Below are 21,800 nucleotides of genomic sequence, written 5' to 3'. Positions count from 1 at the left end.
CATTTGATAAAATGATGTACAATTGCTCCAATACCACAAATACAACTCTCCCCGAAGCAAGGAGGTCATCCATCTGCTCCATCATGAGGGCTACTTCTAGATTATGCATATGATGTAGTGAATGGAAAAGCCCAATGATTTGTATTTTCTTTTGTCAAATTTATAGATATGTGTTTAAAAAAATGCAAAACATTTGGATGGAAACCAGGTTTATGATATTCTGATCAATAAATTTGATCCTTCTGATCTCTTTTCAATGCAAGTAAATTTTTTTGTTTGTTTGTTTGTTTTTTGCCAATTTTTTCATCTGTTAGGCAAACTTTGTAAGTCTGATTGCTCAAACACTGCACAAATAATTTTCTGGTAATAATAGGTAAACATCCTTAAAACAAGAAACAAATATTTGAGAAGCAGGATTTTAATTCTTGTTTTCAGATAAATCGAACAAAATTTGGTGGGGTTTATGCTTTTAACAAGAAAAAACTATTTGCCAATGGGGTGAGAAAAATAAACTTGTTTTCCCTTTGAATATTTTTTTTTTCTTACCCGATTGGCAAATCATTTGGTAACACTTTACAATAAGGTTCCTTTTGTTAACATTAGTTAACATGAACTAACAATGAACAATACTTTTACATCATCTATTAATCTTTGTTCTGGTAATGTTATTTCAACATATAGTAATACATTTTTTAAAATTAAAAGTTGTATATGCTAACATTAGTTAATGCACTATGAACTAACAACTGAACTATTGTATTTTTGTGAACTAACATTACGAAATAAATGATATAAAAAAAAAAGTAGTGTTCATTGTTAGTTCATGACACCTAATACATTAATCGATATTAACGAATGGAACCTTATTGTAAAGTGTTGCCAATATTTATTTATTTTAATTTTTTATTGTAATTTTTTTTTTTTTTTTTTTTTTTTTTATATATCCACAGTTTTCCTGACCAACCACTGGGTGACCCCATGATGATATTGGATCTGTTTCAAAACCTAGTGAGCTGCCTCCAGAGGCAGTACTTTAAGAAATCACAGGTGCGCTCCCAAAGCGAAAGCTGTTAAAAAATGTAGGTGTAGGTATTTAATTATGCTGCCTCCTTTAAGATATCTCGTTTTGACCAAATTTTAAGGTATCATCGTATGTATCCTCCCCCAGGTAGGCGATCCCAGATTATACCACGATGAGCTCAGTGGAAAAATAAATCCAAGATGGCAGACAGAGTGAGAGAAATTTGAACTATTTACAGATACTATAACTAGGGCTTAACATTAACTTTTTGGCTAATCGGCCACTGTGGCTAGTAGTATTTCAAAGTCCCTAGCCACTCAGTATTTTCACTGGCCAAAATCCCCCATCCCACAAAAAGTGATGAAACTAACTGGAGACTGTAACTGCATGCATTTGTTTTGGACACTTTATTTGAACAAGAATGATATGAGTTAAGCAGGACACAAGCCTAATGATTTAAGTCATCTTTAGAATATCTAAAGGCAAACATGAGCAGTTAAATGGAGTTGGACAGAACAGGAGGAAAACTTCATCAATAATTTGTCCATTGGTCTATGGAAGTCCAGATTTTAACCCCTTTAACCATTCAAAAATGTACTTGCATTTATGAAAGTTTACTATTGTTCTTCCATTTTTTAACAGTCGCATTTGTAACGATAAAGCTCTTGCCACAGGTCAGACCATGGATGTCTCCGCATTACTGTGGTTAGGCGAATGCAGGTAGTCTCCATGAATGGAAGAAAGACTAAGGGTTTGGATCAAGATAAAAGTGTCTGAATGATGACATAATAATTATTAATAATAAAAATGAAGTCTTATAGATTTGCCCTAATCGATTTAATAAACATCTATACTAGCTACCAGTTAGTGTTACTGCAGTAAAACATTTTAGTTTGGATGATGAGGTATAGTTTAAAAAAACTTGTAATCGATGTTGATGCAGGGCGCACTGTTATCTCTTTACCTCGTCAGTGCTGTTTATAATGTCAGCAGTTTGAGAGGTTCGACTACCTTCATATAGAGATTTTTTACTAGAATGTTCTTTGTAGAATTCAAATGGGTCACACATTTGGTGGATGGGCGGGTGTTAATGTCAAGCCCTGCGTATAATCCATTGAAAGCAGTTGCGAGTTGAGTTTGCTGCGTTTGCAGAGTTGCTAGCTATAAAGAGTGTTCCAGATCAGTCTTTTATGAGACTCCTGTTTTGGAACAGACCCTCTAATTGCCACTGGACTGCTTTCTGTCTTCATAAGAAGCAATGTAAAAACTAACAAAACTAGTAATCTAGTCGGAAAACAACAGCCATTTTACCTGTTAGTTGGAGTAAAAATGAGTTCAGGCTTACCTTGTGCAGTTGTTGGCTGCCATAAAATTTTTTAATAGTTAATAGCCGTGTTTCCACTATCGGGCCAAATGTTAGTGCATGCCAGGTTCAGTTGGGTTCCCACTGTGACTTCCGGGGCTTCATTGTGCCACCTCGGGGCCAATGGCCAATGGCCAATGGCCAATGGCCTTCTGATTACCCTTGGGCCAAACAAGGCCAAATGGTGTTTGAGGCGGGGTCAATGTTAAAGGCGGCATCAGGTCAGAGGTTTCAGCACCAAGATCGCCGAACTTGCTGGTTGTGTATCCAGTGCACAATGGTACAGGTTCGAGAAAAATTTAAAAACTGCGGGCACAGTACAAATACATTAAAATGCACAATGGACAAAGCGGTGCCCAAAGGTTATGGTTTGATATCTTGTTAGTGGGAGACCACTCGGGACACCATGGCAGTTACAGTCGGAAAGTTATCAATGCTAAATTATCTGGCTAGCTAGCTAATGTTTACAAACAATATAAACTCGATATTCTAGAAAACTAAATAACATGATACCTCAACTTGAGCTTCCTTCTTGCTTATGAAATGGGCGGGGTGTGTGACTTTGGCACCAGGGTAGCATATTAAGGGCGGATTTTAGGGCAACGCTGCGGGGCTATTGGCCCGATGGTGGGAATGCAGGTCGATTTTGGTCTCATGGCTCGAGGTCTGAGGCTATTGGCCCCAGCTGGCAAGTTGATAGCCCTGGCTTGCACTGGCCCGATAGTGGAAAAGCAGCTAATGATTTCAACGTAATGATACTCGGGCCACTTTTTGTCCTCTACCCACTCTTTAAAATGGTTGAGGCACTGTCAAATGATGGTTATCGTGACTCTTTAAAGTATCTGCACTAGGGATGTGCACGTAGCCAAATACCTTATTCGGAAAGGCACAAATAATGACTTCAAAACAAATAACAGTTTCATCCGATTAATAGAAACAATATTTGTTTGACTGATTATCCAAGAAGCACAAGGATAAAGCAACATTTTAAATAAACATATCCAAAATTACAAAGAAATTATGAGTCTGTGAAGTCAATATTAGTAGCTTACTAAAGTGTAAAACGTAGAAAAGAATATGCGCATGTTGTGATTTCAGATCGGATGGGTACAGTCTTGACTCAGTTTGCAGTCTCAGTTAATTGTGCATGTCTGGAGCTTGTCAAGTGTAATATTAACTAAGACACTACATCATATAGGCTACATTTTCCACTCCTTAAAATGTCTATATTAATGTATCGCATGATTCACACGTAATGATTTCCATGTATTCATTTATAAACCAACCTGAGTGCAATGTTAAATTCCTGACCTGAAGTGATGATTTCACAGCAGAGCACTTCTATTCACCTCTAAAATTTGACCACATTTATTTTCACATCACCGATTAAGGTAGGTATCAGAATATTCCTGCTCATGTGATCTTTTTTCCCTCCCTTTAAACTGTACTAAATTTGAAAATGTTAACGTAACATTATTATTATTATTATTATTATTTTCCCACTATTTCGCTAATTCTGTACATGTAATTTAACTAAATAATGATGTCCTCCACATTATGTTAAAATATGTGTGCACAAATCAGCCTCGGGTGAAAAATTCCTGATATATTTATGGGTCTTTCACCTATTTGTAGGCTATATTGATCTATTCTAATTTCCTTTAATGTTAGTAGTCAATGTTTGCTGCAAAATGTGTGCTTGACATTTCACAATTGCTTGACACCGTGTGTCTCAGTTAACAACATATTCTACAGTTCATGAGTCTACATATTCAGCTTCATCTGGTAAGGAAAATATAATAATATAATATAAAACATAAAATATAAAACATAATAAAATAATAGCACAATAATAATAATAATAATAATAATACTCACAGTAATAATAATTAGTATTATTTTTGTTAGGCTATCATTATGAATAGGCATATACAAAGCATATTTTATTTATTGAAACTATACATGTAACAGAGTTTAATTTTTAAAATGTGTGTTTTATTTAGTTTTGTCACACTTACGATTTAAGCCCCGACCACATTCAGTTCTATCCAAATACAGAGACAGTTACAGATAATTTTGCGATAGTAACAGATACAGATACAAATACAGATAATGACTGTGCTGCACAACCCTAATTTGCACTATGGAGCCACATAATTTTTTATTTTACACTTTTTAAAAATGTAATATGCTAAACATCACATTATCCACTAAAAATATGCTTCTGTCAGTGAAAACACTGGAGACCAGAAAACTAAAACACACTTTCGTTATGAATCATGGAACACTTCCACATTTAGCAAAAAGTTGGATAAGCATAAACGTTACTAGATTTTGTTAGATTTTTTTTTTTTTTTTTTTGCAGTTTAGCACACATCTGCTTAACATGCCACATGATTTGAGGTATCATTCATTTTTGTCGCTGAAATAATGCGGGATGAGTAAGATGCCAAGTTTCTGTCTACAATTAAGGAGAATAATAAGTATGTGAGATAATAATAGTGATGCTTGCCTTAGCAAAGAAAGAAAGAAAACAAAGGCAGATGGTTCAATTTGCCTGTAGTACTGCACTAAGGAGTTGAAGCAATGCTCTTATGTGCTTGGCTCCCAGTACCAAGAAGAAACATGGGCAAAGTCGGAAACACATACACAGTTGGCTCCTGTCCAGTGTCACATGGATAAACAGGTCCGTATCAGCAAGATGGATAACAGGGACCTCAGGCACTGCAGTGGCCTGCTAAACTCAGGAGGGGTTCTAAAGAGTGCGTCCTGTCTTTGCCCAACCTGAGAACAGTGAGGGGCTAAACATGTTCCACCTCAGTGCTTCCAGTGTGCTAAGAGAGCCATTAGAGTCAAGACACGAGCGTGGGCTAAAGAGAATAGAGACAGGACCTCAGGCTGGCGCTGGTACAAGCCTGCACTCGCCCAGAGCACCAGACGTGGAGACTAAGAGACTTCGTGGCCTGCTGGAGTTGACCCCACCGCAGGAGACCGCGTAACAGGGGGGCTGCAAGTCCACTCATACCATCAAAGAGACACATCATACCATCAAAGAGAATGAGAGAAAATGAATACCTCAGCTGAAAACATACTTACACTCACACACTCTTAAGACATGTTACATTTTAACACACATGTTGAATGAATGTTGGTGTGTGTTTGTCCATGAGCGATGGCTTCCTCTTCGCAGGGCGTCAGCATGGGGCCGAATTCTGTTGTCTGTTTGGATGTGATAGATGACTCCCTCCAAACAGGAAACAGGAAATAAAGCACAGCACAGCATGACCAATCATACCAAACATGCAGCTCCTCTCGGAATACACAGGGGTCATTGTGTCAAACGGATGCCTTTTCCATTTTTAAAAGGCGAGTTTTTAAGTAAATTTTAATAAATTTAACATTTTGTGTGACAAAGAGTTACTAAATTCTCAAATCTCACACAGAATAAAAATATTTTACTATGCATTCAGAAAGGTAACATCGTTGATGGTAAGGGTTGATAAAAATTCAGTTAAGGGCCTTTCACACTGGCAGTTTAGTCTGAATCAGAGTACGGTTCGCATGAAAAATGTGTAATATGAAAGTTGTTTTTCAGACCAGGGTGTGGATCATAGTACTGAACCCAAGACTACCTGTAGGAGGTGGTCTGAGTTCGGTTGAAATGAAAATGTGGCACGGTTCGCATGAATGAGAACGCAACCTGTACTAACCAGTATACATGTGTTTTTGACCGCACTACCAGTTGCATAAAAACTCACACACACTCATGCGCTATGAGTGGCAGGGAAACGTAAGCAGGGCTGCAAATGCATTGTTCGCAACCAGCTGTCTCCTCAAAAAAGACTGTTTGTGAGTAGCAGATAGTCACCTTCTAAATGTGCCGGGGTTCGACAGAATTAAAAGTGAGTCTGAAACCAGACCAACACTGCCGGGGATGCCATGAACAATCACACTTGGATTTGAACAGGGTTGATGCTAACAGCATTGACAGTTTTAGAGTTTAGTTAGATTTAGCTAGCCTTGTGCTTAAAGTCATAACACTATAAGGTGTGTAAAACTAATTACGGCTGAGAGATGTATAGAATATTCACAATATTATCGCAATGAAATTGCTGGGGGTATAAAAATAAGAACTATTCTGAATATTGCAATGATTGAAGGTTCCTTTTTTGCCCTTTTTACTTTACTTAAAGAGTGTGTCATTAGACCCATTTCATGATCCTTCAGGGCTGCAAAATTATAAAATAACATCAAAATCTCACTATTGTCATGTGATTATTAAACCTCAAAAGGCTGCGATTTAATTGAATGGATGCATGGTCTGTGTAAACAGGTGACGCACTGCTCTGTATGCGTGTGCTGGGATCATGACTTGCACAGTTCGCGTGCATTGAGAAAGCAAAGTGCTTCAGGATCACACAATCACATAATTCTAAACATCTGTAACTATTACAACCCTTACGAAAGTAAATTTGCCGCAAATTCGCCAGTCGTCACTGATACTGTCCATTCTTGCCAAAGTTTTGCCGGAGGTTCACCACTACCAGCGAAGAGCTGCAAACTTCTGTCAAACATTTGTGGCGAATCAAAAGCTTATTTGCATGTGAAAATAACAAACGGCAATTTTGCTGAAAATTTGCGTGAAGTTTGAGGCTAGTTTAGATTTTTTGTAAGTGAAGTTACACAAATGTTAAAACAAGACACGGAATTACAGAAAAGAAGGAGGTGACAGTGTTTTTTCTTGGTGTAAAAATTCACAATATGTATCAAATGGTTGCTGAAATACATAAATGAATAGGGCCAAAACGGTAAGCGCTAACAATTAGCTGTATTTAGAAAAATGAATACAACTTGTCATTCACTACAGAAACCATACTCTCTTCCGCCATGTTGATAGTTTACATCTTCTCCCAACTCGGAAACTCGGATATCAAAATTATCTCAGAGTTTCCCAGTCATAATTATGACTTGAGGGGTCATTCATATGCAACTTCCAAGTGGGAAACTTGTATTTGTATTTCCAATAGCACGTGAAGGCAGCAACAAATACGAGAGAACTTTCTTTTTTTTTTTTTTCTTCCCAATTTGGTATGCCCAATTCCCAATGCACTCTAAATCCTCATGGTGGCATAGTGACTCACCTCAGTCCGGGTGGCTGAGGATGAATCTCAGTTGCCTCCACGTCTGAGACCATCAATCTATGCATAGCGCGTGTAGAGGCCCACCCTGTTCTCCGCAGCATTCACGCACAACTCACCACGCACCCCACCAAGAGCGAACCACATTATAGCAACCACGAGGAGGTTACCCCATGTGACTCTACCCTCCCAAGCAACCGGGCCATTATGGTTGCTTAGGAGACCTGGCTGGAGTCACTCAGCACACCCTGGAGTTGAACTCGCGACTCCAGGCCCCCACGTGAGCATTCGTGACTCCAGGCCCCCATGAGAACACTCTCAGAGCATTTTCAGCTTTTTGCCAATATAAAAGCTCCAGATGAAGTAAATATGACAAAATATATTTCACTATTGTACAAAACACATATAATATGAATTATAATATGAATAATAATAATAATTCAGTGTTATATAGTATCATTATAAAAGTCAATTGGGCTCCAAAAAGTGAGTGAACTTGTAGATTTTGCACACCCTGTTCTTACACAAAACTTTTTTCAGTAAAAATACATGTAAGTAAATATATCTGTTTAGTACTGTATAGTTGTATTTGTGCATCTAATGAAAATTAGTAAATATTGTTCTTCCTTGTGTTAATTTAGTGAAAAACTGTGGAAAACGTCCTGGTTACTTTCGTAACCTCCGTTCCCTGATGGAAGGAATGAGACGTGTCGATGTAGTGACACTAGGGGTCACTCTTGGGAGGCCGAAACACCTCTGGTCTTTGATAAAAGGCCAATGAAAATTTGGCGAGTGGTATTTGCATGCCACTCCCCCGGACATACGGGTATAAAAGGAGCTGGTATGCAACCACTCATTCAGGTTTTATGCTGGGGAGCCGAGACAAGGTCTGGCCATTTCAGGGTGTAGTTCAGTGTTGTGGCAGGAGGCCCGTGATGTGAGTGGCTCACAGCGACTTGAAGTGCTACCAACTCCAGAGGAGGAGACGGTGGGCAAGTTGTGACATACAACGAGAGCGCAGACCGCCTTGGCGGTTAACATATGCTACCATTGCCGTGTTGTCTGTCCGAACTAACACGAGCTTGCCCTGGATCAATGGCCAGAACCTCCGCAGGGCGAGCAGAATTGCCAACAACTCGAGGCAGTTGATGTGCCAACGCAGCTGCAGGCCCGTCCATAAGCCGGCGGCTGTGTGCCCGTTGCAAACAGCGCCCCAGCCCGTTTTGGAGGTGTCTGTCGTGACCACAACGTGCCTGGAGACCTGCTCTAGGGGAACACCTGCCCGTAGAAACGAGAGGTCGGTCCAAGGGCTGAAGAGATGGTGACAGACCGGCGTGATGACCACGCGATGTGTCCAGTGGCGCCATGCCCATCACGGGACTCAAGTATGAAGCCAGTGCTGAAGCGGTCTCATATGCATCAACCCGAGCGGGGTGGCCACCGCTGTGGATGCCATATGCCCCAGGAGCCTCTGAAAGAGTTTCAGTGGAACCGCTGTTTTCTGTTTGAACGCCTTAAAACAGGCCAGCACCGACTGTGCATGCTCGTTCGTGAGGCGCGCTGTCAAAAAGAATGAGTCCAACTCCAAACCGAGAAAAGAGATGCTCTGAACCGGGAGGAGCAGGTGGGACAGGTTCTATCACACCCTTCCGTAGGTGGGTAGCGATCTCCGCGTGCAAGGTAGCAGCATTTTCATCCTTCACCAAGGTGAAGTGGATACTGCTGAACCTGGGCAGATGCCTGGCGAACTGAATCGCGTAGCCGAGTCGGACAGTCCGGACCAGCCATCGCGACAGATTGGAAAGCGCAAGCCACGCATCCAAGTTCCGTGCAAGGGGGACCAAAGGGACAACATCGTTGGACGTAATGGCAAGTGTGGCCTCGTTGCAGGGCAGAGCTCGAGGTGCCACACCATGTCGTGGCTGTGCTGAGTCTAGGGACATCGAAGCACTTACCTGGCTCCTTGTGACCCCAGGAACAGCTTGGGACCGGGGAGGAAGAGGTCTGTCCTCGCAACCCGTGGAGATTGTCATATCGGGGGCGGATGTGTGCCACAGCTGGGCGCGCAGGGGCGGGGAGACCGCCGTTGGAGCGCCAGTCCTGCAAGGAAAAATGGTGGTTGTGATGACGACCGTGCACACTGGGTATGTGACCCAGGGAAGGAGGAAACCGCTCTTTTGCCACTTGGGCATGCGGAAAAATCAAATAAAAAGGCAACAAAAAATTCTCCACCCGGCCCTCCACCGGGGGATGGAGTGGATTTACTACCAGCTCCAATGCAGTGGGTTTCGTCGACCCTGGGTCGCCCATCTCAGGGGCGCTTTGATGACCTTCGTGGGTTCTTAGCAGCCGGCCGTGAGACAGGTGGCGTCTGCTTCCTGGGGTGGGCTCCACGCCGGGACCGGGCCGAAGGGGCGGGCTGCGGTGGAGCCAGTGCAGTCACCGCAGGGGGATGCCCTTGGTGACGAGCAGATGGGTTGCAGGATCTTGAGCTGCACCGGGGCAGGATATGCCGGATAGCCTCCATCTGCTGCTTCACCGTCGAGAACTTCTGGGCAAAGTCCTCAACGGTGTCGCCAAATATGCTAGCCTGGGAGATGGGGGCAGCAAGGAACTGTGTCTTGTCGGCCTCACCCATCTCGACCAGGTTGAGCCAAAGGTGGCGCTCCTGGACCACTAATGTGGACATCGTCCGCCCGATAGACCGTGAAGTGACCTTCGTCGCTCGGAGAGAGCGAGGTCAGTCACCGAGTGCAGTTCCTGCATCAGATCTAGGGCGGAACTACCCTTGTGCAGTTCTTTTAGTGCCTTGGCTTGGTGGACCTGCAGGAGAGCCATGGCATGCAGGGCAGAGGTGGCTTGTCCAGCAGCGCTGTAGGCTTTGGCCATCAGGGACGACGTGAACCTACAGGGCTTGGACGGGAGCTTTGGGCGTCCGCACCAGGTGGCGGCGCTTTGCGGGCATAGGTGCACCGCGAGCGCCTTATCCACTGGGGGAATCGCCGTATAGCCACCCCGCCATCGAGGGTAGTGAGGGTGGGGGAACTGAGAAATCGGGACCAGGCAGTAAAAGGTGTCTCCCACGATTTTGTCAGCTCCTCGTGCACTTCCGGGAAGAAAGGCACTGGAGCGGGGCGTGGCTGCTTTGAGCGGCGCCTTGAGTCCAGGAACCAATCATCGAGCCACGAGGGTTCAGGGGAGAGCGGAGGGTTCCACTCTAGCCCGACGCTCGCGGCTGCCTGGGAAAGCATGTCCGTCATCTTTGCATCAGCCTGTGACCGGGCAATCGACCCTGAAGGGGAGAGCCCAGCTGAGGCTTCTGCATCCGACTGGACAAGCCCACTCTCTGATGCTGCGCTCGAGAGCTCATCAGCTTCGCGGGCTCCAAACAAGAGGTCGCCGTGAGACGAGCCGGTGGACTCAACTGGAAGCCCGATTGGCGCAGACAAGCATGCTGGGGAATAGGAGGTCTGCAGGGGGATACCCAGCGGAGGCGATCCCATTGGAGTCCCAGAAGGACCGAGGCGGGGAGCCGCTGGTGTCTTGCTTTCTTATGAAAGCAAGCCGTGACTGCAACGTTACCAAGGTCATGTTCTCGCAGTGAGAACATGAACCATCCACGAATGCTGCCTCTGTGTGGGTCGTGCCCAGACACGAAAAACAGCGATCGTGACCATCTGAAGTTGAGAGGTAACGACCGCAACCAGGAATAACACACAATCGGAAAGGCATCTTTAAAAAGACGCATCTTTAAAAAGACGTTCCGTGTGTGCCGCTTTTTTAGAGAAATATACTCTTTCAGAAAAATATACTCTCTTTTTCTGCCAAAGCGCCCAGGGGCATTCTCTGCAGTGCACCAGTGCAGAGGAGGGAGAAGTTGCTGAAATGCGCTGTCAGATCCAGCAGAGGTGAATAAACAGTCTTGAGAATTCAGCTCAATGAGCATGACCGTTCAGCTCCGAAGAGAAAATCTGAATGAGTTTTTGCATACCAGCTCCTTTTATACCCGTATGTCCGGGGTAGTGGCATGCAAATACCACTCGCCAATTTTCATTGGCCTTTTATCAAAGACCAGATGTGTTTCGGGCTCCCAAGAGTGACCCCTAGTGTCACTACATCGACACAACGTCGAGTGAGTGACAGATAAGGAACATGCCTTCATAATTTTTATATTTTAATTTCATGCATTAAACATTTTAAAACTACTTGGCTACAATGGCTATTTGGTTGAAATGATGGTTCCTCTGATAAAAAAAACAAACAAACAAAAAAACATCTTTAATGCCATTTCAGAACAAATACATAGTTATCAAGATATATATTGAATATCATCAATAAGCTCAAAATATCAAGATATATCTTTTGCAGCCATATCTCCCAACCCTAATACAAAAATATATATATTTTTTTAAATGTCAAAATATTTCAAAAATCAGTTTTTAAACTGCAAGGTGCTTATTAGAAAAAAATAATTATTTGCTGATATTTCTACAAAAATCACATTTTCAATAATAAAGTTTTTTTCTACACAAAATAAGGTAACAAGGTTAACATTTTTGCTGTTCCTGTGCAGTAGGTCATGACACTACAATGTGCTTAATAGAAAGACTAATTCCTATTAGACAAATGAATAACGTTTCTGCAAATGTTTACTTTTCAATAATTGATTGCTTACTATTCAAAATGATGGCAACAGAGTTGACATTTTAAGCTGCAAAAAAGTCACTCACTTATGAATGCTCACTGGGAGCCAAAACAGGTCACTTTATTCATTGAGGATAAATACAAAATTGTAGAAAACGTGTCTACCATTGCTCTCACTGGGGTCACTGTCCTAAATGTGGTGCTGTATGTTGACGCACCAGAGGTCAGCTTCAAAATCATACTTAAAAAAAAAACTTATGAGCACAAAGAGCTCCCTGATTCTGTGCTGTTGACTGTAACACACATTGGCCCCTGGCTCCTGAACCCACTGGCCTTGAGGGAGGAGCCCAACAATGTTCCTTGAGTGAAGTTCTCTCAGCAGGTGAAACTTCAAACAGGTCTCAAACTAGGGCCACCTCTGGAGGCCAGCCAGGGATCGAATAGCTGCAGTGGGGGCTGTCCTTGGTTTGACCTCCTGGAAAAAAAAGCAAGGCTTGTTCCACTCAATTGAAGCTCCCTACATAAAAATAACACCATAACGTCCGGGAGGGTGCACTGTGAATCGCTTGGTCATTGGTTCCCTCCTTTGAAAGAGAAATGCTTGAGCTGCAACCAAATATGTTGAGACACATGTAGACCAGGCCAGTGTGTGAAAGTGATGTGTGTGACGTCAAAGGTGTGAGATAATGACAGTGAGGCAGTGTTTTGATCCTAAAAGTTGTGTTTGTGGAAAGAGGAGGTAGACTGTGCACTGACACTAGTAATTCTGATCTACTTCTGTGGTTCTAAACTGGTGGTTCATGACTCAAAATTCAGTTGCAGGACTGTTCTGATTGTGAACAGCAAGAGAAAACAATCCAAATAGGTAATAAAGTGCATATATATTTTCTATCATAGATAAGATAGAAAAATAAAGTGTAACGTAACCATAAAGCAACCATAAAGTCTTTTCCCTTACCCAAACCTAACCATTATGTTGATAGAAAAATCAATGTTGTATACCACACACACAAAAAAAAAAAAAGAGAAACAGTGGGGTCTGGAATGCAGGGGCATAGACAGGTAACCCCCCCCCCCAATAATAAAAACAAGCAAGTACAACACCCCCCCCCCCAAAAAAAAAAAATTAACCATGGTTTTACTTTAGTAATAATGTAGTAACCATGTTTTTTGGTGGAAGGCATAGTTTAAATACAATTAACCATGGTGTTAATAATATGGTATTAATATAGTAACCATGTTTAATTTTGTGATTAAACGCGATGTTTGCCGGAAATTACCACAACACGGCTGCACCGGAAATATTTTTGTAGCTGAACGTATGTGGTCAATAATGTTGTTTTTTTTTTTTTTATTTAATTTTTTTATTCGTGCACTTGCTCGAGACTCAATGACACTGTATGCAATGACTTCAAATGAGACTGTTGAACTACAAAATGCTGTCGCTAGAATCAAAAGGCAGACACAAGCACAGTAATATATAAGTAATTTGCTGCACAGATGTCTGTGCGAAGAATGTGGGTTCATCAGAGAATACATGGGAAATTGCTAACTGTTAATTTCAGCTGTTGGGAAATGTATTCATCTGCTCGGATGAAAAGAAGTACTCTAGTTTCAATATCTGACCAGTTTGTTGACATTTTTCTTACTTCCGAGTCACCGGTGTTATACAGCACTGAGTAAATGCATCATCTCTGTCAGAACATTCATATGTCTGCATGCCCTGACCTCGTAGGAACCAAAACTGGTAAACTTATGGCTCTGTTCACACATACCATCAATATGCAAATTTATAATCAAACAACTTCGCATTAAGGAAAATTGACAGAGCAAAATTTACCAGTATTTTCAAAAGGGTCGTGTTCACACACAACCTCGATACTGGAAAAGGTAATTTTCTGGAAAGGCTGTATGTGTGAATGCGTCAAATCAAACTCTACAGTATTTTGGCCAAAAAAATCACTTGGTAGAAGCTGACATACACCCATCCTCAAAAACCATGAACACAACGATGCAAGGTAAAAACAAAAATAAAACCCAGACTGCGTAAAATATAATACAAAAAAACTATTTTGGTACTGTGTTGGGTTGCCACATGATGTCAAATGTAAAATCTAGGTCCTGTAGCAAAACTAGTTGAGAACCACTGATCTAGGTCATTGTTTTAGCATAAATGTATCCATGTTAGGCCAGAAAATTCGCAATCAATGAAATTTCTTTAATGTTACTTATGGAATGTCCAGAGGTACATATTCAAGATGACCATTTTAAAAGAGCCCATATGTCTTCTTTGTTTCTTGACCCAAACTTGACCCCCATATTCTGACAGAGTCATCAGATTGAAAACATCCTGCAGAGGGGATAGCTTTTCAATGTTTGAAACATGCTCAGGAACAAGGCTTTCCATCTCATTGGCTGAGTTTCAAAAGGCCCAGCAGAATGCAAAACATGTCTTCAATGTGCTGAGCAGACTCCAGACCAGAGCATAGCCTTCGTTACTCACTAACTCATCACTTGGTCTGCTAGATCTTCTAAAGAAGGACTGGTGAGAGTGGATGAATTCTTAGATAAATAGAAAATGTGATCTCAAATGGAATAACATTTCAGTCAAGGTGAAATAGGTTAATTTGGGCATATCCTGTTCTAAAGTAACTGCCTAAGTTGATTAGTTAACTGGCCAGAAAACAGCTTGAGTAGTTCTCAACACTACGGATCAAATAATGCATATGTTTAATTTAATAATTAATTTAGGGCTTTAACAAAAAATGTGAACTTTACAAAAAATAAAATACATAAAAAATAAAACGTTAGGGACATGTCAAAATTATGTAGTAATCTACATTATGCCACAAATGCTGTTGAGAGCATAACTTGTATAGAACCCGGCACATTCCTTTAAAGTGCACATAAAAGCTGGTAGATTAATTAATGTCTGTGCATACTTTTTTGTACTGCATACTGTGCATGTTCAGTCTACAGTTCTGTAGACTCTATCACAGCTGTGTTTGGTGTATTACTATGATGTAGGCTGATATAAACTCCACTGAACATTGCGTTGTCTAATTTCTTTCTAATTCAGCCATTCACACACTACTTATAATTCTGCTAGAGTCCTGTGTGTGTGTGTGTGTGTGTGTGTGTGTGGTTTAGGAAACACAAAATCCATTTAAAAGTGTGCTGATATCAAAGGCCTTATACAAATGTTCTCATCAAAGTCAGCAGAAAAAGAGCAAGAGACACAAGCGTCCTGGCTGTGATAGTGTGTTTCATCAATACAGCAAAAGACGAAAAGAAGACTCAGACACACAAACGCTCATACATGCCCCGTCTTTACGTTAGCAAATTGCATATTTTCTTGGAAAAGGGAATATGAAGAGAGATAATGACTGTGAAGAATAAAGAAACAATAAAAGGCCATTTTATTGTGATCAACAAGGAACCCATTTGAGATGATGCAGTGTGGAATCGAGAAAAGCGAGTGAATGGTATTTGATCTGATGCTGATTATCCAGCAATTTGAATTGGTGATATGAACTCACTTTGACACAGAGGAGAGGGGGTGTAGTCCCCACTGAAAAATGTCTGGGTTTCAAAGAACCACAGCAGGTACAAAGGTCACCCTGACGACCATCTCAAGTCTGGAAAGGCCTTGTGCATTGTGAAGGACACCAGTTAGCGAATAAAGCACTGGTGATTAGAGTTGGCCTTTCTAATCCAATCCTGGAATACTCACCAGGCCTGCTCAGGCCTAGGTTGTCATTTAAGCCTCTGTTCCTGCACACCGGAGGAGTTCCAAAGGGCTCAATTGGCCAAAATTGCTCCTCTGGTGGCACACGACTTCTAAGTATAGTTGATTTTGAGTTCTTTTAGAGCTTCAAGGTCAGTCTACTGCAATGGTGATAGCTAGATGTGAAGCATTCCCTGCTGTAAAAAGCAGTTTAGACTAACATACATTTCCATGTGGGTCCAGGATCGTTACTGCTGGTTTGGTGCTTGTCTAGCTTGTCTTGTCTTGTGGGCACAAGCGTTTTGGGTTATGGTTTGGCTAGTCTTGCATAACCTTAAATGGCAATGGTCTGGGCCATATAGCAGCATAAACTGGTCAAGAACTGCCCACTCTATGCAAGTACTTGAAGGCAGATCCGATTGAATATGCTTAATGTGCATTCTTGCCTTACCGTAAACCTCAGTACTCAAGGTCTGTGCCATTAAACTGGATGTGAAAGTTGCTTTAAATATATTGACTTTAACTCACTTGCTCATCAGTATTCTCTTTAAACTGTTACTCCGCCATGAAGGTAGTTGAGTTTAAAGGGAAACTCACCATAGAAGCAGACAGTTCACACTAATCTTGCTATAGCATCCCCAATGTTAGGAATGCAACTTGCAATATTACTTGCTACTACGTACCTCAAACAGAACTCTGATTATCTTTAAAGGATTTTATGTCACTAACCTAACAAACCTAGCAAACTAACCTGGCAAATCCAGTGACTATTTCATCCTTAAAAGTGCTCGTTTTATCAACCTGGAGGATTGTTTCCAGGAGGACTGATAATAATTACTGTGTGCTTCTACATGCCTTTTGAGGCTAAGACTAGGGTTTGACTGATTAGCATAGCCCAGGTAGCCCTGCTGATAGATACCATAACTACACCATCTGGGCCCAAAAAGTATCTTTCTCTACTGAATCCCATTCAAAAATATTCTTAAGAGAATTCATCTTCTTATTTTCTAACTTAAAAAAAAAAAAAAAAAAAAAAAAAAAGTTATGAATTTCCAATTTTATATTCCTGAAAAGATTTGAGAATGTTCTTCATGAATTGCACTTAGGAACATTCTTACATACTTTTTTGGATTTATTTTTTCTAAAGATTATTTTCGTAAATGCGGCTCCAGGTAAAGCTGGTCGACCAAAAAAGGTATTTCTGCTGAAACTGGTTGTCAAATTAAGTCTTGATGGTTAAGCTAATTAAGAAGCCTGACTGGGACACCAGCATACATTCTTTTTTGCACAGCGGTGCCATAACCCCAAGATCTGGCATGGATGTCTTTCACCGTGCTTGCAGTCTCTCCCTAATCCGTAAATCCTTAGTTGTGTTAGAAGATACTGCAGCCCACAATAAGTCTGAAGCTCCTGTGAAGAGACACAACAATGCACAGTGACCTCAGAAGTCCAAATGCTTCTGTTATCTGGCCACAAAATGAGTGTGTGATGGTATGCAAATATGGTCGCCATATTGTTGTGTCCTATGGTGAGTGTTCATGGAGTGTTCATTTGTGGTTCTGCAGTGCTAATTAGCTAGCCAGCTTCATCTGTTTCCTCAAGTTGGTCTTAAAGGCAGTAGTCTAATTATTTTTGCAAAGTATCTGGTGTTGAAACCAATCAAATGTGTCAGACAAAGACAGTGCTACATCCTCACCTTTACATCCTGTGGCTAGCAAAAAAAAAAAAATGGAGAATATTCCATTCAATTGGAAAATGCTTTGGCTAACACTCACACTGAAGTAAAAAAAAAGAAAGAAAAAATGGAGCTGTCAGACCCACATTACTTTACCCATCCATAAATTCAAGAGGGGAATTAGCACTTGATAGCAAGCATGTGGCTATTGAGGGACAGTGCTCTTTTTAATCGTGCGGCAGAACAAGCAGTCCATAAAGATGTCAAGACATTGTTAAATATTCATGGAGACAAATGAAGTAATGAATTAATGGACACATGAGTAATGGCCGGCTAATGTGATTAGACCCGACAAGTAATGCCCTTTGCTAGATCAATCTAGCTCAGAGTAACCTGCAATACATCTTGTTCTCCCGCTTTGCTGTGATTTACACTGCGCTCTGAGCTTTGAGGAACAATTCAAATTTTGTTGTTAAAAAGGTGTGCTATTACTTTATTTAAGTTGCACTGTAAAAGAGCTAATATAATAGTGTTTCTTGAACTTCGGGCACTTTTAGCATTGTGGATTTCTAGAAAGCCAAAATCTCAGTAAATTGTTTTATTTTTTTTTAAAATAAAACATTTTCTTTGTTTTCTTTAATCATCACTTGTCTCATATTTCACCTCAAGCATGCTCTTAACTGACACTTTTATTGACTTGGTTAACAAGTACACTAACTTTCAAAAAAACGTTATTAGGGGCAAAATATTTTGGTTTTGTGGAAATGGCACCTTAACTTTGGGACTTTCGTATTTTTGGAAAAATGTATAGATATAATTCTAACACAATAAATATTGAAATAGTTTATGTTTATTTCACTCTTTGTTTAGATTATCATAGTTTTAAACATGTAATAATTTGCACTGTGTTTTTATAATGGACTTTCATATCAGTTTAATATTGAAAGTCTGGGGGTCCTGGGTAGCTCAGCGAGAATTGGCGCTAACTACCACCCCTGGAGTCGTGAGTTTGAATTCAGGGCGTGCTGAGTGACTCCAGCCAGGTCTCCTAAGCAACCAAACTGGCCCGGTTGCTAGGGAGGGTAGAGTCACATGGGGTAACCTCCTCATGGTTGCCATAATGTGTGGTTCTCGCTCTCGGTGGGGCACGTGGTGAGCTGACAGCGTGAAGCCTCCACACGTGCTACATATCCACAGTAATGTGCTCAACAAACCACGTGATAAGATGCGTGGATTGATGGTCTCAGACGTGGAGGCAACTGAGATTCGTCCTCCACCACCCAGATTGAGGCGAGTCACTACACCACCATGAGGACTTAGAACGCATTGGGAGTTGGGCATTCCAAATTAGAGAGAAAAAATAAATAATAACAAAATATTGAAAGTCTGGATCTGGGACAAGGCAAAGTCTGTACATAAAAGGCATTTGAAAAGTAGCAAAACGAAATGATAAAGGCCTGGTATAAAGTTTCTGATTCAGTTTTAGTGTGACCAGTAAAATAAATAAATAAATCTACCCCTGGGCATGAAAGAAAATGCTTTCTACTTTTTGAATGAACTTGGTTTTCATCTGGCGGAAGTTAAAACATTAGAAATTTCAGTGGAAGGCAAAAGATATTCCAGATATTTGCAGTTGATGGTTTCACATAATGTTCATACATGTTCATTAGAGTGATGTATTATTGTTTGTTTTATCTTTTGAGAAAATAACTGCCTTTATTTTACTTATACACATTTACATTTTGTAATGTATTAATATATTTGTGCATTTTTTTATTTTATATATATATATATAATTTTTCCCTATTGGAATGTGTGTAAAGAGCATTCATTCCACAGTCTGATCAATATGCTGCTCTCATATGCACTCTAGAGGACAACAGTGGTATTGCAGGGCAACATCTTTCCTTGAAATGCTATCCCATAACCCCAAAAAAACGATGCTGTGGAGTTACAAGTGTTTATGAGGTTGTTGTGATGTGAGACATAATGAGTATATTACACTATTACACTACAACTGTACTAAATATGATAAATATGTGCATGATGGCTATTGGCAACATTGCGTTTTATTAGTGAGTGTCTATGGCTCTGATATAGTGTTTCTGAGGTTGTCTCTTGGTTTAAACCCCCCTGTTCCCTGTAGCTTTATTAAGCCGGACAGCTGAGCTCTGTCTATTCCTCAAACAGACCTCAGCACCCCCCACCCTCCTCCATCCCTCTCTCCCTCTCTCTCTCTCTCTCTGTCTCTCTTTCACTCACTCTCACACACACACAAACACTGAGCAGCTGCACACACTACCTCAGTTATGCCTCTCGCTTTAAAGTTCACTTTGTGTCCTGCAATGATCAGGGGCCACAGGCAAAATATCAACTCCAGTAATGACACAAGAGAGTTTATTTACATGGGTAGAGGGAAAAGACACTTGTTTGAAGGCTTCAGAGAAAACAACATCTTTGCATTTGGACACAGTGGGGTCCCGTCTGATTGACTGAGTGGACAAAGTTCTCGTTGTCCTCTTATTGTTCGACGGCTTTTCAAATTTTCCTGGTCTGGGAATGGAACGCCTGTGGCAGAGGATGATAAATTAGAGGTACATACATTTTCCAAAAATCAGTCTGCGCACAGCTCTGTATGACAAGATGCTTCGCAATATTATAAAGACAGACGTCTCGGATTCATTTCCAAAAAAATGAAAGCACAATAAAAGTGTCACGCTCCAGAATCATATATTCATAGGCAAAACTGTGTGCTATTGTTATAGTTCATCATGTCTGCATCTGTAACATAATACACAGCTTTATTCCAGTCGAACTAACCCATCAGTGATCTAATTCTGGAGAAAATACCTTTTAATACAAATTTCACAAATACAGTTATACAGGGTCATAAACAATGCAAGTTGCTATACAGTTTTATGTTCCTCTTATTGAAAAAGAAATCATACTCAATATGCATTTCCTGTATTCAATATAATCGTATAACCTTGATGATGGAGCTAAATCAAGAATATTGTGTCTCATTTGTGCTTCTGCATGATTTTTTTACCAGAGCTCTCAGTTTCTATAATGCGGTCACCACTATATTGAAATGGCACATAAAATTCAAAATATACCTCTATACCTTTTTTAATATTTTTTATTGTTTTCCAAAATGTAACATTTTCAATAACAAAATTTAAATATAATCATGTGTAAATAGCAAGTCATTACCTTTTATTTAATATTCTATAAAAAAAAAAAAAAAAAAAAATATAAATATATATATATATATATATATATATATATATATATATATATATATATATATATATATATATATATATAAGCAAGCATCACTATTAGTATTACCCAAACTTTGGGCTAGGGATCTTAACAAACCCCTAACATTAAGTACCAAATTTTTGATGTAACTCGACCCGTACTGTTTGTGCTACAGACATGAATGACACCTCAAAGCATTATAGGAGGGGTATGTTATTACTTTTCTAAAAAATAAAATAAAATGCAGTCTATAATTTTCTCCTGGTGGACCATGAAATGGATGAAAAAAAGAAAAAAAAATTGACTTCCATTGAAGAAGGGGCCCAGGCCATATCTAGGGACCAGACTATCATAGTGTAACGATGCTCTGGCAATGACAGGCAGATGAAGATGAGATGATGTGAAGAACCCAAGTGCAGTTTTATTAACAATCGTGAAATCCAAAAACCCATACTACAAACCTGAACAAAACATAGACTTGACTTGACTTGACTACCAAACAACGTTACATTAACACAATACCTGATCAAGGACCATGGCAAACATGAGGGTATCAATACATGGACAAGGGTAACAAGACAACCAATGAACAGACTGAACTATAAACAAGATAACAAGACTAATAAACCAATGAAAACAAGACACATGAACATGAACATGGAGGGAGGGAAACAGGATGATCACATGACTTGACATGGAAACAGGGAATCACATGACATGGAACTACATGATCTGAACAAGAACTAAACTTTAAAAAAAGAACAACAAGAACAAGAACAAAACACATATAGACGTGACACACAGAGACCTTCGGGACATTTTTGTCTTTTTCATTTTTGTTTTTTCGATCATTTTGGCTGTGTTAATGCCAACGGCATATATTTTTGCCAGAGGTGTGTATTTTTGGGGGAATTTTGATATTTCAACCTCATTTCCTGTAAGACATCTATAATACACTGTGTACACAA

Source organism: Myxocyprinus asiaticus, chromosome 41 (genome assembly GCF_019703515.2).
Source record: "Myxocyprinus asiaticus isolate MX2 ecotype Aquarium Trade chromosome 41, UBuf_Myxa_2, whole genome shotgun sequence".
Classification (NCBI taxonomy): domain Eukaryota; kingdom Metazoa; phylum Chordata; class Actinopteri; order Cypriniformes; family Catostomidae; genus Myxocyprinus; species Myxocyprinus asiaticus.
This window is presented reverse-complemented; position numbering follows the sequence as displayed.